Source organism: Pituophis catenifer, unplaced genomic scaffold (genome assembly GCF_029215685.1).
Source record: "Pituophis catenifer annectens isolate HBS135680 unplaced genomic scaffold, rPitCat1.0.hap2 SCAF_14, whole genome shotgun sequence".
Taxonomy (NCBI): Eukaryota; Metazoa; Chordata; class Lepidosauria; order Squamata; family Colubridae; genus Pituophis; species Pituophis catenifer.
Genome location: NW_027256894.1, coordinates 9,391,592 through 9,410,541, shown reverse-complemented (window position 1 = coordinate 9,410,541; position 18,950 = coordinate 9,391,592).

Sequence of the window (18,950 nt, the reverse complement as noted above, 5' to 3'; positions counted from 1 at the left end):
TCTTCCTTTTATTTGATTTTTCTTTCTTTCTTTCTTTCTTTCTTTCTTTCTTTCTTTCTTTCTTTCTTTCTTTCTTTCTTTCTTTCTTTCTTTCTTTCTTTCTTTCTTTCTTTCTTTTTTTCCCTCTAACCATTGATACCACCTTTGCCGGACCAGATAATATTCAGATATCTTATATATGCCTGACAAATAAACCTATGATTATGATATTCCAAGCATGATCTGACCAAGGCATTATAAAGTGGTGCTAACACTTCACTTCATGAGAAAGCTGCATCGGAGTTTGTAGGGCTTTCAGCTTTATCCTAGTTCAATCCTGATTCCACTTTCAGCATCTCAGCAGGTGGCACTGAAGTCTGCAAGAAGTTGTAAGGACACCCATTAGAAGCTTGGATGGATGTGACTCTTCTTGCTGGTGGCAGCTAAAAGCCACACATGCTTTCCAGGGATTCTCAGCGCACAAAAGCATGGATGGAGCACATTCGGTGCATGGTTTCCCTCGAACGTCTTTCCAGGGCGTTTGAAAATTCTCATGGCAGCAAATTGGCAGGAACTGGATGTATGTAAAGCCAGCCAGCCAGGCAGAAAAGTGGAGAGTAAATTAGCTGCCCATCAAACTGTCCAGGCAGAAACAGAGTCATTACTTACTGTCAAGGATGGAGGTATTTGATTGTAATGATTTGCAAGTTGGGAAAGAGTCCTTTCGACATAGGCAGGTCATTGGTGCCATTTTGCTTCCTCGCTCGTTCATGGCAACCCACAATCCTCAACCAATGCTAAGGTTAGAAGAAAGTTACCTTCCCCTGGTTTACTTTAACTTTTCTTGTTCTTTTATGGCATTAGGATGATTGTATGCTACAGATTGACTAACAGAGATGTGTTAAATGATATAAAAAATATAAGACAAGGTCTTATTTTCGGGAAAACACGGTATCATCATCATCATCTATTTACTTATTTACTTATTTACTTACTTACTTACTTACTTACAGTACTTATTTACTTATTTAGGGCCATACAATGTCAAGGAGCTCTACAAATGCCAGACACAATGCAATCCATGGTGACGCAGTGGTTAGTGTGAGCTGCAGTGGTGCAGTGGTTAGAGTGCAGTACTGCAGGCTACTTCTGTTGCCTGCTGGCTGCCTGCCATTTGGCCATTCGAATCTCACCAGGCTCAAGGTTGAGTCAGCCTTCCATCCTTCCGAGGTTGGTAAAATGAGGACCCGGATCGTTGGGGGTGATAGGCTGACTCTATAAACTGCTTAGAGAGGGCTGTAAAGCACTGTAAAGTGGTATATAAATCTAAGTGCTATTGCAAATGCTAATCCCGGCAGTTTAGATTGCTAGTTCGTTCCAACAATCTGTCATTCCTTTTACGACATTTGGTAAATGGTATTCACGGCTGTTTTAAGCAAAATTAATGCCAGCGTATATTCAGCGTATCTTTCTCTAACTCTTCTCTGCAGATTAGACCCCTGGAACTGATTCTGCAACCTTCTTTGGTGCCCTTCTCTTTGCTTGGAAAGGAGAGGAAGGTAAATCCAGGCAGGATATTCCAAGCTGTCTTTCATTTCCTCTCCTTTGAAGACAGAAATGGGAGGCTAATTTCCAACGGCCATCTCTACAGCTGCACAACTGCGGGGAGCTGTACAACCTTTGTATTCCGAGACTGCCGTTCAAATGCAGCTGTGCACACATTTGCCAGATTTAAAAAAAAATAAGAAGAAGAAAGGACTCTGAATGTTCCCAGTTTTCCAATGCACCGTTTGCACTAGAAAAACAAATGAATGCTTAAGTAGAAAAAGACTTCATTTCAGAGTGTTGTTTCTGCAGTTCTGCAGAACGCAGTTTCGGCATTTACAATGCAGAAAATGTTATGTGTATTCAAAGTGCGACAAGGCAAGAATTGTTCATGGAGAACAAAAAATGTCCTGACATTGTGCCATCTGGAAATTGGAGAGAGTGTGTGTGTCAAGAAAATCAATACAGTGGCTGGAATGAAATGGAATGGAATGGAATGGAATGGAATGGAATGGAATGGAATGGAATGGAATAGAATAGAATAGAATAGAACAGAACAATAGAGAATAGGATAAGATAGGATAGGATAGGATAGGATAGGATAGGATAGGATAGGATAGGATAGGATAGGATAGGGTAGGGTAGGGTAGGGTAGGGTAGGGTAGGGTAGGGTAGGGAGAATAGAATAGAATAGAATAGAATAGAATAGAATAGAATAGAATAGAATAGAATAGAAAATAGAGTAAAATAGGGCAGGGTAGGGTAGGGTAGGGTAGGGTAGGGTAGAGTAGAATAGAATAGAATAGAATAGAATAGAATAGAATAGAATAGAATAGAATAGAATAGAATAGAATAGAATAGAATAGAATAGAATAGAATAGAATACTTTAAGAAGAGACTGAACAGTCACTCTTCAGGAATGTAGTCACTCTCAGGTGACTACAAAACCTTCCAACTCTGTGATTCTAAAAGATTCTACAAGATGCGCAGAAGTCAAGCCATGGAGGTGCCCATGTGAACTTGTGACCTGAGACCGTCAAGCGAAGGAAATGAAAGGGACACCATCTCCGAGCATCAAACAGAGAATTCTGACTCAACTCAAGGACCCACGAGAGCAAAAACATCGTTCAGGATTTTTACAAGGAAATCTAGTGAGAGGAAGCGAGGCTGGGCCAAAAGAACAACATTTGAAAAAAAAAAAAAAGCATTCTGAACCGATGAAAATGCTGAATCCACCAAGCAGGGGCCCAGCTGTTTGGGGGCAGCCGTGGGGCGGAAGCCAAGAGGAGAAAGAAAGAAGCAGCAGGTTGGTACACAGGATTGGCCCCTTGCCTGTTTCCATCACGAGAACTGGTAATAGGGGATAACAACAATGGTGGACCCTGCCAAATTGGATTTTTATTATTTTTTTAATGTGTTTTCCCCCTTCCCCTGGTGGATGAAGCCCAGAAAATGCAAATTCCATACTATTCACATGTGGAACAGCAGGATATTACTGTAGCACATGTGGTGAAAAGTCCAGAATGACTCCCAGGTGGGGGGATTCGCCTGTCCCACCCTTCGGCCTCCTGGCAGCCTCAGCATTCAAGGTTTTTTTTTTTTTTGGAAAATGACTTTACTTGATAACACCTCTCCCTGAGCTCCGTGGGGATGACTTGATTTGGTTGTCCTCTCTCAAGAAGCTGCCCTTTTGACTCACAGCTACAGTGCTGGTTCTCCAAAATGGCTTTGTCAATCCTAAACCAAAATCTAATCTGACTAGGTGGCTCAGCGGCTAAGACGCCGAGCTTGTCGATCAGAAAGGTCAGCCGTTCGGCGGTTCGAATCCCTAGTACAGGTCTCCTGTGTGAGCAGGGGGTTGGACTAGATGACCTTCAAGGTCCCTTCCAACTCTGTTACTGTTACTGTTACTAATCGCAGGAGACAAAGGCCATGGGGTGGGGGGTAAGGTCATTTGTGTTGAAATGCGTTCCCAAATACTTACCACAAGGGATGTTGGCAGGGGTGGGCTTCAAAAATTTTAGCAAGGGGTTCTCTGCTCAGTTCCTGGGTGGGTGTGGCCATGGTGGGCGTGGCCTAGTCAGACTCTTGGGGGGGTGTTTTTACCCTCCTCGGGCCCTGGAGGCTTTTTTCGAGCCTCCGGGAGGGTGAAAACAGCCTTCCCAGATCCCGGAGGCCCTCAGAAGGCCAGAAAAGGGACCATTTCCAGCCTTCCTAAACTTCCAGTAGGCCCGTTTTTCGCCCTCCCCAAGCCTCCGCATGCACCCTGCACTTACCTGCATCCAAAGCAGGCTGTGTGGGGACTCCTCGGAGGGGAGGGGTGGGTGGGACCAGCCAGGAGTGGGATTTGGGGGTTCTCCAAACTGCACAAAATCTTAGCTAGAGGTTCTCCCGAACCCCTGCGAACCCCCAACAGCCCACCCCTGGATGTTGGGGAGTGGGGGTCAACTTTGCAGGATCTGAAAAAGTTTCAATTCAAACAAGATGTGAATAGTGCCTAGAGGACCCAGCTGATGATGAAAGGCAATTGTGCACCTGATCCTAATCACATCCTAAAGCCAACGAGGGATCCATCAAGCTCTGCCAATGAAGCAAGTTACTAAATTGAGGCTGCAAAATTCCAGACAATCACTAGATGGTGGTATGGCACAGTGAGTCAGAAAATTATCCCCTCCCTGCCTGCCATCTAGTGGTCACTCACAATTTTGCAGGATTGCCTGTGGTCACCTCTTCTTCCTTTGCCCTCCTTTGCCCTCAATCGTCTAAGAGTTGATGGAGAGAAATGTGACTCCTTGAACTTTCGTACTTAAATAAGTAAGAAAAAAAATATTTTAAAAAAAGTAAGTCGAAATGATTGGACTTTTTAAAAAGTCCAATCTGCTCACCTAGGGGGTTAGACAGATCTATTCCTCCAGCCCCCAAAAGCAAATATTGTGAATTGCATTACCAGAAACTAATTGCATTTACCACATCCGAGCTAAATGAGAATTTCAGACCCTTTATTATAATTATTTTTATAATCATTTTGTCATTATAATTCAAATAGTACTCCATCCTAGCTGCATTAATTACGCTAAGCTAGTAATGGCAATAAAAATGCCAAAGTTTAAACCATGTCACTGAATTTCAGTTCCGTTTTTGCCGTTTTCAATGAAGTCATTGGCTTTGGGGATGGGGGAAGTGTTCCATTCAAGGGCCGAAAATGGTCCGACGTCTGGAAAAAGCTATCGTTTGGAGGGACCATCTTTAGTGGAACAGTTTGCCTTCAGATTAATAGAATATCAGAGTTGAAAAGGACATTGGAGAACTTCTAGCCTAACCGGCTGCTCAAGCAGATGTCCTTATACCATTTCCGACAAATGGTTGTCCAAACTTTTCTTGAAAAGATCCAGTGATGGAGCACCCACAACTTCTGGACTGGTTCCACTGATTTATTATTCTCATATCAAGGAATTTTCCATAATTCTAGGTTTCTTCTCTCCTTGGTTAGTTTCCACCCACTGCTTCAGTTCTGTGGGCGTGGCTTGGTGGGGGGGGGTTTAATGTGACTGGGTGGGCGTGACCAACTTTTTTTAAAAAAACTTTTCAAAGCATTTTTTCTAATGCTTTGAAAAGCCTCTCTGACCATCAGGCAACTCAGCTGGGATCATCAGAGACTTTTCAAAGCATTTTTTTTACCACCTCTTCGGCCAAGAGGTTGCAGAAAAAAATGCTTTGAAAAGCCTCTGACGATCCCAGCTGAGCCGCGCGATCATCAGAGGCTGTTTTTCTTTAACTTTTAAAAGCATTTTCTCATCAGAAGAGGTTGTAGAAAAAATGCTTTTAAAAGTAAAAAAAAAAAGCCTCTGATGATCGCGCGGCTCAGCTGGGCATGGTGGGAGGGGGGCGCAGGGATTTTTGCTACCGGTTCTCCGAACCACTCGCCACCATCGCTACCAACCGGGCAATCTGGTCTGAACCGGGAGCATTTCACCCTTGCTGGTATAGAGTCTTCTGCTTGAGCAGAGGGCTGGACTAGAAGACCTCCAAAGTCCCTTCCAACCCTATTATTCTGACCCAGATTATTCTGATCTGTGCACATGGGCCAGACAAAGCAACCATGTAGTGTCTTGATACTTGGTGTTCTTTCTGAGATCCAGGAGCAGAATATTCAGCTGGACTCCTCTGTTTCCTTCCCTCAAGTCCAAATATGGACGTCCTCCTATCACTGCATGGCTGCACCACCAAGCTTTGTTTATTTTTTTATGGGTAAGGAGGCAAAGAGGCAGAATCCCGTTCTTGGTGTTAGAAAACTTGACTAAGTGACAAACGCTCCCCGGGGGGACAAGCCACTGCTTTGTGGCTTAATTTTGTAATTCTAGATTCCTTTTTTTTTTTTTTAAAGAACACAATGGAGGCCGGAGGCCAACATAAAAGGGAAAAGCAATCTACAAAACCCACCGCAAATGAATTCTATTTATCCCTTTTATTACTTTGCCCTAATAAATTTTTAAAAATAAAGAAGAGGCGGAAAGAAAGTCTAAAACTGTAGGGAGGGGTTGATTACAATCTGAGTTAAGAAATCTGTTTTCTCTGGATATGCAGGGGGAAAAATACTCTGCAGAAGACAATTCCCTGTTTGGGTTTGTTGGAGAAGGGAAGCAAGATGGGAGCTGGCTTTGACAGGGTGTTCGCTGGAGGGTTCACAGTCCACAATTTGCCCCCAAAAGGGACTTTGCACTTCAGAGAATCAGAAGCAGCTTCCTCAGCTAACAAATGTAAAGGTTTCCCTGTCCAGTCATGTCCAATACTAGGGGGCAGTGCTCATTTCCATTTCTTGGCCGAGGGAACCAGCATTGTCCAAAGACATTTCCGTGGTCATGTAGCCTATTGGTACCTATTTATCTACTCACATTTTCCCACTCAAGTGGTACCTATTTATCTACTCACATTTTCCCACTCAAGTGGTACCTATTTATCTATTCACATATTCCCACTCAAGCGGTACCTATTTATCTACTCACATTTTCCCATTCAAGTGGTACCTATTTATCTACTCACATTTTTCCACTTAAGTGGTACCTATTTATCTACTCACATTTTCCCACCCAAGTGGTATCTATTTATCTACTCACATTTGCACCAGGGGCGGGTTTCAAAACCTGTCACTACCGGTTCACTCATGGGCGCATGCACGCTCGTGCACATGTGCAATGCTTCCATGCAGAAGCGTCCAGGCAGGTGGGCGGAGCCTCCCACTGCCGCTACTGGTTTGCCCGATCCGGGGCGAACTGGTAGCAACCCACCACTGATTTGCATGTTTTCAAACTGCTAGGTTGGGACGTACAACTGCTAGCTGGAGCAAGTAATAGGAGCTCACCCCATCACATGGCACTCAGGTCTCGAACCCGGACTGTCAGCTTCCCAGCTGACAAGCTCAACATCTCTAACCACTGAGCCATCATGCCCGCATCCAGCTAACCAATGTGATGAAAAGGCAGAAGGTCTTGTGAGCGGCAGCTCCTTTCAGCAGTGCATGGAGCAACTGGATAGCAGAGGACTTAAATGCGGCTGAGATGAAAGAAGAGGAAGACAGATTGGTTTTGCAGGGGAAGGTTAGACAGGAGACAGATCGCAATGCAACCAATTGCATTGCATTAAAAATATAATTTAAAAAAAAATAAGCAGAGCCTCAATCATATCATAACGGTTGCCACCTTCACTTTTGTGTGTGTGTGCGTTTTGAGGATGTCTGTGGATCTAGCTCTCCATTCCTCCATCCTCATGTTGCAGAAGGATCTAATAGTCAGGAGTTTTTTTAAAAAAAGTTTTTATTTTATAGACAAACAAACATACAGTACATAATCAATCATTCAGTGTATCATCTGAGTACATCTTTTGTGCCTTCTTCATACTCCTCCAATATATGTCATATCTTAATATTATCATTTCATTTATTGTAACATTTCTCCCACATTTCTACTTTTCTATTAATATATTTATCCATCTTCTTTGTCCTCTTTCTTCTTCACTCATTTCATTAACATTTTTAAATTTTTAATTTAATTAATTTTTAATTGGTTTGTCATTTAAACTGGGGCCAAATTAATATATATTCTTTTAATTGTTTTTAATGTTTGTATTGTATGTTTTTTATCTGGCTGTACACCGCCCTGAGTCCCTTGGGAGAAGGTGCGGTATATAAATTCGAAATAAAATAAATAAAAATAAATTACAACATTGCCCTATCTATATCTCTTCTCTAACCAATAATAAAATTTCCCCCATATCTTAAAGTATTCTGATTCCTCTCTTTCTTTAATTGTCAAAGTCAATCTATTCATTTCTGCACAATCCAATATTTTCTTAATTACTTCTCCCGCTGTAGGGATTTTCTCTGCTTTCCATCTTTGCGCAAATACTATCCTCACTGCAGTTATAACATGTATAATCATATATATATATATATTCTTTACTAAATTTCTCTGGTAAGATACCCAATAGGAACAGTTCAGGTTTTAAATCCAAGTCATGGGAGTTTCAGGGGAAAACTGGTAGAAAAAAAAAAAGCACAAGAAAATTCCACTTTGCTCCACATAGCCAGCTCCACATGGGCTGTTTTGAACACAGTTTTGAAGGAGAGCTCTGTTCACAGGCTCCATAGAAAATAAAGATCCCTTCAGAGTTTTGCACAATGCTTCTACTTTTCAGAAGTACAAAGCAAATTTGGGGCAATTGTTAGCCAACCAGAGTTCTGCACTCTCCTATTATGTGGCCAAGTTCTATTTAACAGCCTGCAAGATTCAGCAAAAAGGGTGTTAGGATATGGTTTGAGCCTAACTATGTTGTACAGGCAATATAAGTGTACTGTTACTTTAATCTGAAAATGTATTATGTGATACATTTATTATTACTTTAATGCTGAGTCATGCTGTAATCACATAATTACTGGTTGTAAGAATATTTAAGCAAGGTACTGCAACGTGTTCAGTTGCTGCTATGATATGCTGTTGAGAGGTTGCTGCTATGATGCTGCTGTTGATGATAAGCTACCATTGAGAGGAGGTGCTATCTGTAATTATCATTGGATGGATCTGCAACCATCGTGGTTTGTGAACCAGAGTGAGTTTGTTATTCTAACCAACTACTGTTTGTTGGGTAAGAAGATTCTGTAACTACTGGACTGATTTACTGGCAAAGACTTGGAATTTGTTTAAAGACTATGAAACTGTTTTTCTGCTATAAAGTAAGCTTTTGATAAACCAGTTTGCTTATCTCTTATTCATTGTTCTCAGCAACGTTTCTCTGTGCAATCTACTCTGCTGGTTGGTAACACAACAACAATAACCTTAACAAAGGGACGCGGTGGCTCAATGACTAAGACGCTGAGCTTGTCGATTGAAAGGTTGGCAGTTCAGCGGTTTGAATCCCTAGTGCCGCATAACTGGGTGAGCTCCCGTGACTTGTCCCAGCTTCTGCCAAGCTAGCAGTTCAAAAGCACGTAAAAAATGCAAATAGAAAAATAGAGACCACCTTTGGTGGGAAGGGAAGAGCATTCCATGCACCTTTGGCGTTGAGTCATGCCGGCCACATGACCACGGAGACATCTTTGGACATCGCTGGCTCTTCGGCTTTGAAATGGAGATGAGCACCGCCCCCTAGAGTCAGGAACGGCTAGCACATATGTGCGAAGGGAACCTTTACCTTTACCTTTAAGGTTCAGCAAGAAGCAGTCTGCGTGGATGAAATTTGCTCCAAGATTAGTGGGCATGATAATAATTAATTCCCTGGAGCATTTGATTCTTGCAACATTTTAAACTTGTCTCTTAAGCAAATTATATCTCTACTGACTTTTTATTTATTTTTCTTTCTTTCTTTTTAAATTGGTTGATTATGTGCCATTATTTTCAGCTCCTCACAACCAGGTAGATAGATAATAAATGGAATGGAATGGACGTCAGAAGGGACCTTAGAGGTCTTCTAGTCCAACCCCCAGACCAAGCAGGAGCCATTTCAGACAAGTGGCTGTCCAGTCTCTTCTGAAAACCACCTTCAGTGGTTGGAGCATTTTACGACTTTTCTTGCCACATTTGTTAAGTGAATCGCCGCAGTTGTTAAATGGAAAACTCGATTGTTGTAAGTCAAGGACTACCTGTCCCAGGTCTGAATGTATCTCACCTACCTGCAGGATTAAATCTCTCTCGTTTGCCACATTAGCATATTAGAACTGGATCAACTCAAAAGTCTGTCGAGTTTGAGCATCCTCATTTCCCAAACTGATCAGATATTGTTAAATTGGCGCAGGGAAAAGAATACGCGAGCAGCGAGTGGTCCGTTCAGCACTTTATTTAGGAGAATCAGAACAGCCGACTGTGCTGGCGGGCTCGCCTTATAAAGGGAGTCGGCAGGCAGGCCGGCCAATGACAGATCTTCAAATCTCCCGCCGGTGGACTAGCCAATCCGGCGGGGATGCCCATATATGGACATAATAGATATGATTTGGGCAAGTTCATAAGCAGGAACTGCTTCTCTCCGGCCACCATTCTTCCTCCAGAAAATGCTCTTGGACAGCAGGTTTTCTTTTTCCATTCTGAAATTCCACTTTGCCCTGAGGTATTCCTTCTCCATTTTTAAAGAGTGTATATCTAAGCCCCTGATCCTCTCCACATTTATGTGGCAGAAAATTTCACACTCTATACCTGTGATGGCGATCTCTGTGGGCATGTGTGCCGTCGTCAGCCGCTTTTCTGGTTTCCAGCGAACACACATGCATGCCGGCCACTTGGTCTTCACGGGTGCTGGAGCACCGGAAAATGGCCTGAAAAACGGCCAAAAAACAGGCCGTTTGGGGGCCGTTTTCTGGGGTGTTTTCAGGCTGTTTTTCAAGCCGTTTTGGGGCCGTTTTCTGGGGTGTTTTCAGGCTGTTTTTCAGGCCGTTTTGGGGCCGTTTTCTGGGCTGTTTTCAGGCTGTTTTTCAGGCTGTTTGGGGGCCGTTTTCTGGGCTGTTTTCAGGCCGTTTTTCAGGCCGTTTTGGGGCCGTTTTCTGGGCTGTTTTCAGGCTGTTTTTCAGGCTGTTTTGGGGCCGTTTTCTGGGCTGTTTTCAGGCTGTTTTTCAGGCTGTTTTGGGGCCGTTTTCTGGGCTGTTTTCAGGCTGTTTTCAGGCTGTTTTGGGGCCGTTTTCTGGGCTGTTTTCAGGCTGTTTTTCAGGCTGTTTTGGGGCCGTTTTCTGGGCTGTTTTCAGGCTGTTTTTCAGGCTATTTTCAGGCTGTTTTTCAGGCTGTTTGGGGGCCATTTTCTGGGCTGTTTTCAGGCTGTTTTTCAGGCCGTTTTGGGGGCGTTTTCTGGGCTGTTTTCAGGCCGTTTTTTGGGCTGTTTTGGGGCCATTTTCTGGGCCATTTTCAGGCCATTTGTCAGGCCATTTTCAGGCTGTTTTTCAGGCTGTTTTCAGGCTGTTTTTCAGACTGTTATAGGCCATAAAAATGCCCCCAAAATACCCTGAAAATGGCCCAAAATGGCCTGGAAATGGCCTGAAAACAGCCCAAAAAACAGCCTGAAAATGCCCCCAAAACAGCCAAAAAGAGCCCGAAAAACAGCCCAAACGGGTCAAAAAATAGGCATGCATGCACCGACCAGTTGGTCTTTGGGTTTCCAGTGCTCCAGCGCATGCACATGCACACACATTCTGGTTTGGGAACTTGGTGCCATAAAGGTTCACAATCACTGCTCTATACATATGTCACTTCCTTCCCTGGAAAACTACAGGTTCTGAGTCTCACAAAATCTCACCTTATAGATTTATTAAAAAGGTATTACCATCCTGACACTTTTATTATCATGCTCCTTCCTAACAACCCTCTACGTGGAATTCTCTCTCCCACCCCAACCACTCTCTCCTTTTTAAATGCCAGCCACGTTGAGACAATGTTTTTTACCGAGTTGTCCAGCACTGCCCAGACAGAGATTTCTTTCCCTAATTAGTCAGCGCCAGCTCAACAAAGAAAAACAAGCCTTCCAGGGTTATTTACGCAGCTTTATTTTTTTCCTTCATGGCTCTTTGCCAACATTTGCTTTCAAAGATGCTACATAGAGAAGAGTTCTTGCAGCCTCTGACACTTGCCTTACCAGAAGAAACGTGCTCGGTGCATAAATGTGGGGCATCTGAAAAACAAAGCCTTCTTCTTCTTCTTCTTCTTCTTCTTCTTCTTCTTCTTCTTCTTCTTCTTCTTCTTCTTCTTCTTCTTCTTCTTCTTCTTCTTCTTCTTCTTCTTCTTCTTCTTCTTCTTCCTCCTCCTCCTCCTCCTCCTCCTCCTCTTCCTCTTCTTCTTCTTCCTCTTCCTCTTCTTCTTCTTCTCATCCTCCTCCTTCTGCTTCTGCTTCTTCTGCTTCTTCCTCCTCCTTTTCCTCTTCCTCTTCCTCCTCCTCCTCATCTTCCTTCTCTTCTTCTTCCTCCTCCTCTTCCTCTTCCTCTTCTTCTTCCACTTTCTCTGCTTCTTCTGCTTCTTCTGCTCATGCTTTTTCTGCTTCTTCCTCCTCCTCTTCCTCATCCTTCTCCCTCTCCTCCTCCTCATTCTTATTCTTCATTAGATCAAAGACTGATCTCTCTCAATTAAGCAATCACCCTCTGACCACACAGCAAAACTTACTTGTTTACTTCTTACTCTTAATATCCTGTCTTGGGTTTCTCAAAATGGGCACTTCAGGTGGGCACAATCAATGGAGGAGAGAAACTGAAAAGCTGGACAGGAAATAGAACAAATCAACTTGCATTTGGAGTCAGAGAGCAGCAGTGCAAGATTGCACAAGATACAATCCAAAAAGTCTCCTGTGTGTGCATGAACAAACAATCCCAAAGTTATATGAAGTGTAAAATGATTCACATCTGGCTCCCAAATCCCAGCATCCCATGCCAACCCAGTGTGTAGCGGTGGTGATGGGAGGCAAATTCCATGTTAGGGAGGGTTAGCATAGGAATTTCCAAGACTGCCAACATAGCTGGGTCTTTGCATAAATCTATGTTTTGCTTCCCAACATCTGGGCTATTGGGTGGAGTCAGCGTTCCAGTCATCCAATCTCAGAAAGCTGATTGTAGAAGTGAGCTAGAAAAGAACAACTGAAATTATCAAGATTTTACCAAAGGAAATTCAAGGCAGATTTTTTACATGATGTAAAAGAAACAATGATAATATCAGAGGTGGGATTCAGCCAGTTTGGACCACTTCAGGCGAACCGGTAGTAGCGACCTGTGGATCGAACTGCTGGCAGCTGGCAGTGGGCAGAATTAACATGCAATATTGCATTCAAACCACTGGGAAGGAAGGAAGGAAGGAAGGAAGGAAGGAAGGAAGGAAGGAAGGAAGGATAGAAGAAATAGCAATATCACTTAGACTTATATACCGCTTCACAGTGCTTTCCAGCCCTCTCTAAGTGGTTTACAGAGCCAGTCTCTTGCCCCCAACAATCTGAGTTTTACCCACCTCGGAAGGACGACTGAGTCAACCTTGAGCCTGATGAGATTCGAACTGCCAAATTGCAGGCAGCCGGCAGGCAGCAGAAGTAGCATGCAGTACTGCACTCTAACCACTGTGCCACTGGGGCTCCAAATGGTCCTAAATCACTTTTTTCCAGTGCCATTGTAATTTTGAATCGTCACGAAATGAACTGTTGTATGTTGAGAACTTCCTGGAGGCACAGCACCAATCGACCCATTTGAGGGTGGGTGGAAAGATGACATTAAGTTTAAGATATCGAGGCAGATAAAAATGGATTTCACTTAGCAGTGTGAAAGCTGACTGCAGTGCAGCGAAGCTGCTGCGTAAGGGATAATATGGTGGAAAAGATCATGAGCATCATATGCACACGCTTCATAATAAGACTCAAAAGTGAAAGGGAAATTGACAGAGGGGTGGGTTGATAATGGAAGAGTCACAAGATGGATTGACAAAGCACAGATTTCCGACGCTTTAAAAAGCAATTGGATGCATTTAAGGGAGACAGGATAAGTGCCTGTCTCCCTGAAGACAAATGAGAGGAAGCAGAAATACAGGAGGGTGAAGAATGTCATCTTCCTTTTAGGTGTGAACTTCTCGAACGCTTCTGAATGTCTACACCTGGATTGGTGTGAGTGGGTCTTTCCTTGTGGCCAGAAATCCCCAGCCAAAGGGGTCTGGTAGGAGCCACAATGGTAGAATAGAATAGAATAACAGAGTTGGAAGGGACCTTGGATGTCTTCTAGTCCAACCCCCTGCTTAGGCAGGAAACCCTACACCGCTTCAGACAAATGGTAATCCAACCTCTTCTTAAAAACGTCCAGTGTTGGAGCATTCACAACTTCTGGAGGCAAGTTGTTCCACTGGTTAATTGTTCTAACTGTCAGGAAATTTCTACTTAGTTCTAAGTTGCTTCTCTCCTTGATGAGTTTCCACCCATTATTTCTTGTCTTGCCTTCTGGTGCTTTGGAAAATAAATTGACCCCCCTCCTCTTTGTGGCAGCCCGTGAGATATTGGAACACTGCTATCATGTCTCCCCTAGTCCTTCTTTTCTCTAGACCAGCCATATCCAATTCCTTCAACCATTCTTCATATGTTTTAGTCTCCAGGCCTTTAATCATCTTAGTTGCTCTTCTTTGCACTTTTTCCAAAATCGCCATCCTTTTTTGTAATGCAGTGATCAAAACTGGATGCTATATTCCAGATGTGGCCTTACTGAGGTTTTATAAAGTGGTATTCATGTGATTCAGTGGTGGGTTTCAAAAATTTTTACTACCGTTTTGTGAGTGTGGCTTGGTGGGCATGGCTTGGTGGGTGTGGCAGGGGAAGGATACTGTAAAATCTCCATTCCCACCCCACTCCAGGGGAAGGATACTGTAAAATCTCCATTCCCTCCCCACTCCAGGGGAAGGTTACTGCAAAATCCTCATTTCCTCTCGATCAGCTGGGACTTGGGAGGCAGGGAATAGATGAGGGCGGGGCCAGTCAGAATTTTTACTACCGGTTCGCTGAACTACACAAAATTTCTGCTACCGGTTCTCCAGAACTGATCAGAACCTGCTGAAACCCACCTCTGATGTGATTTTGACAGGACATTTTGAAACGACAAGCAAGGATGGTTGTTTTTTTTTTTAACCATATAAATATTCAAAAATATGCCAGCCCTGCAATTGTAAACCAAAATTCCATTAGATGTGGAACACTGCCCCAACCGATGCAGCGAACAGACCAGAAAGCTTAGCAAAGGGCGCAGAAGGACCTGAGGAATGTCACAGTTGCCATTCTAATTTCCCACATCAATGTGACATTTAATACGCCCAGGAAAAAAGCTGCATCAAGGTGACACATTTCACATCTTATGATTTCCTCCCTACCCCAAAACAAACTTTTTGCACTTTCATAGACCTCTCAAAAGAAATTGAACTGGGTGAGGGGCGAGGGAGGTGGACAGCTGGACCTCTCCAATTTTTTTAAAAAAAGATTTTTATTTATATCATATTAAAAAAGAAATTGGACATGGTGCGACCATCCTGGCATTATTTCCGCCATGCACACTAAAGTATAACGCAAAAAGAAGAAGAGGGGAGAGGAAGGGGAAGTAGGGGAGGAAAGGAGAGGAGGAGGAAGAAAGTAGAAGAAGAGAGGAGGGAGGGAGGGGAAAGGAAGAAGAAGGAGAAGAAGGTTTGTTGTGAAAAGAGGGAAAAGAGAGGGTAAAAGACCAACCCCAAATGTAATTAAAATGACTTATTTTTATGCTTTCATTAGGAAAAAATATGTATATATATGATCAGGGTGGATCTGATTTAAATTGAGTTGATTTAAATCACAATTTAAATTATGATTTCAATCACTAGTAAAAAAGGCTTGATTTAAATCAACTTGATTTAAATCATAATTTTTAAAGAGCAACTGTCACCTCTGCTACTCCTTTGACCCACTGTTGACTCACCGATAGTCCCAGTGTTGCAGAATATACAGCCTCATGCTACATAACTAAGCTCCATTTCATGCTGAATAAACTAAATTATTTATGTATCTTAAATAGAAAACTATCTTACGATAGATTTTTACCCCAAAAGTTTTTTAGTAAAATAAATTCGATAAAATTCAAAAAAATCCAATTTAAATCAAAAAAATCCAATTTAAATTAAAAAAAATCTGATTTTTTTTTTATTTTTTAAAAAAATCATTGATTTTTATCCACCCTGTATATGATCAATTATGGATAAGAGAATGTACATTTACAATATGTGTATAAGAAATAAAAATAAAAAACTTTTTTTTTAAAAAAAGTATCTTATATACTCAGCATACCTTGCTAATTATATACACATATTTGACCTCCTATATACCCTTACAAATATTACATCATCTTTTGGTCTACACATCCAAGTTATTTCCTGTTCCGAGTTCCATTTCTCAAATCCAATCATTGGTAAAATATATTCCAAATCTCATAGTATTCTGTCTCTCCTTTGTTTTTTACTTCTAGCGTCAATCTATCACATTCTGCACAGTCTAATATTGTTTTTATTATCTCCTTTTCTAGAGGTATAGTCTCATTCTTCCACTGTTTATTTTATTTTATTCATTTATTTTATTCAATTTGTATCCCGCCCTTCTCCTAGTGGACTCAGGGCGGTGCACAGCCAGAAGTAAAACACATACCAATACAAAATTTAAAATTTTTAAAAGAATTATATGACTTTGGCCCAAAGTTGGGCGTATACCATTCTCGCTGCCGTTACAATATGCAATCTTAAGTATGTTAACCCTTTACTGTAATCTTCTGTTATGATTCCTAATAAAAACATGTCTGGTTTGAATTCCAATCTTTGTCCAATCATTTTTTTCCAGCCACATCTGAATCTTTCGCCAATAATCTTTTGCTTTTCTACATGTCCACCACATATGGTAGTAGGTGCCCGGTGATTGGTCACATTTCCAGCATTTCGGTGATAAATTTCTATACATTTTGGCCAATCTTGCTGGTCGTAAATGCCCCCTATAGAACATTTTATGTAAGTTTTCCATGTATGATGTGGCCAGGGTTAATTTCCTATTCCTTTCCCACAATTTTCCCCACTTCTCCAATTCAATATTATCTATTTATTTATTTATTTTATTTATTATATTTCTATACCGCCTTTCTTCCATAGGACTCAAGGCGGTGTACAGTCAAGAAAAATATAGACACACAAACATCATAAAATTGCTAATTAAAATTATTACTTAGTTTGGTCAATTAAATAAAACCCAGAATTAGATAACATTTTAAAAATCATTCACATGTTCGTATGTTTAGCCCTGCCTGTTGGAACATCAGGGTCTTGAGGGCACGGCGGAAAGCACGGAGATCAGGGATATTCCGTATCTCCGGGGGCAGTTCATTCCAAAGGGTTGGAGCCCCCACAGAGAAGGCCCTCCCCCTGGGAGTCGCCAGTCGACATAATTTGACTGACGGTACCCTGAGTAGTCCCTCCCTGTGATAACGAACTGGTCGGTGGGAGGCTACTGGTGGCAAAAGACGGTCTCGTAGGTACCCAGGTCCTAAGCCATGGAGCGCTTTAAAGGTGATAACTAACACCCAAATTATAATATTATACCCAAAATTCTCTAAAGTTTGATCATGTGACCAAGGGGGGATGCTGATCGTAAATGTGAAAAATGGCGATGAGACACTTTTTTCAGTGCCCTTGTAACTTTGAACGGTCATTAAATGAATGGTTGTGAGACAAGGACCACCTGTAATAATGAAGTCATAGCATAAATTGCACAAATTCCACAGTTCACGTCATTTGCCCGATGCCAAGGGCACACAAGAGGTCCTTGGATTTTCCATCAGATATCTACTGTATTCTTCAATCTTCTACCCAAGTGGAACAGACTCCAAAACCCATCTGCTCGTGTCAGCATGTCTGAAGACCAAACTTCTTCAGAGCTGGAATCCTCTGAAAGAGAGACAGTTTCCCATCTCTTGGAGATTTATTTTAATGTTCCTAAAAAAAAAAAAAAAATCTGAGAGCTGCATACCTTGGGCAATTATGAATAGTTAGACGTGGCTAGTGGCTAGTCGGTGATGCTGAAACCGGAAGCGGAGAGGGCCGTGCCTTTCAGCTCCTGGCACTCTTCGCAATCTTCCTTCCTGTTGCATTTTGGTTAATTGTTTCTCCCTCCGTTCATTGATGTGGGATCCTCAAGGAAATTGCCAGCCCTCTGAAGTAGGTCAGGTCAGGAAACAGACACAACAAGAAATATGAGTGCTCTACTTTATTGAAATAAGAGGCCATAATAACAGACTCTGGAAAGGATGTCAGTGTTTCTCTTTTCCCTCCCTCTTATACCGAAGACAGCCAAAGCAAGACAATCTTGATTTTCTTTCTCACATTTTCTTGGTTTCCTGGCCCATGCTGATGTTTTAATAAATGCCCCTGCTTATCTTCTCCAAGTTGAACTTTGTGGCTAAGTGGGGAGACCTAGAGATTCAAATATATCTAAAGGGTGGGCTGCTGGGGGTTCACAGGGTTTCGGGAGAACCTCTAGCTAAGATTCGGAGAACCCCCAAATCCCACTCCTGGCTGGCCCCACCCACCCCGTCCCTCCCAGGAGTCCTCACACGGCCTATTTTGGATGCAGATAAGTGAAGATGTGTGGAGGTGAAAAACGGGTCTACTGGAAGCTCCAGAGGGCCTCCGGAGCCTTGGGAGGCCATTTTCGCCCTCCTGGGGACTCGAGAAAAGCCTCCGGAGCCTGGGGAGGGCAAAATGCCCCCCTTGCTGTGGTGTAGGAGGCCAACTAGGCCACACCCACCATAGCCACATCCACCCAGCAACTGGGCAGAGAACCCGTTGCTAAAATTTTTGAAGCCCACCCCTGATCTAAAGCCACCTGCCTTGGCGCTCACCAGGCACCTGAACTATTTAAAGCAAAGCACCAGCCTTCAAGATCAATTTTTATATTAAAGGGTGCCTCCTCGCCCCTTAAATCTCCCTCAAAAATAAAACTGAGGAGGGGGGGGCTGCAATCCAAGCCTTATTGTCTGTTGGAGGCAGTGGAAGGCTACTGGATCCGTGGTGGCACAGTGGTTAGAATGCAGTATTGCAGGCTAACTCTGCCCACAGTCCTGAGTTCGATTCTGATGGGGCTAAAGTTGACTCAGTCTTCCATCCTGCCAAGGTCAGTACAAAGAGGGCCCAGGTTGTTGGGGGTAATATGCAAATAAGGATGACCCAAAGAGTGGTGTAAAACGCTATGAAGCAGTATATAAGTCTAAATGCTATTGCTATTGCTATGGCTATACTCCCACCAATCCAGAAAAGAAAGAAAGCTATAATAAGAATGAAGGAAGGTAAATCAGCACTCTGCAGCAGGTCATGTCCTCCATAATAGTCATACCCAACAGCCATTATGCAATAATTCTGGCTGTCCCAATCCCAATGGAAGTACAGGAAGGAACACTT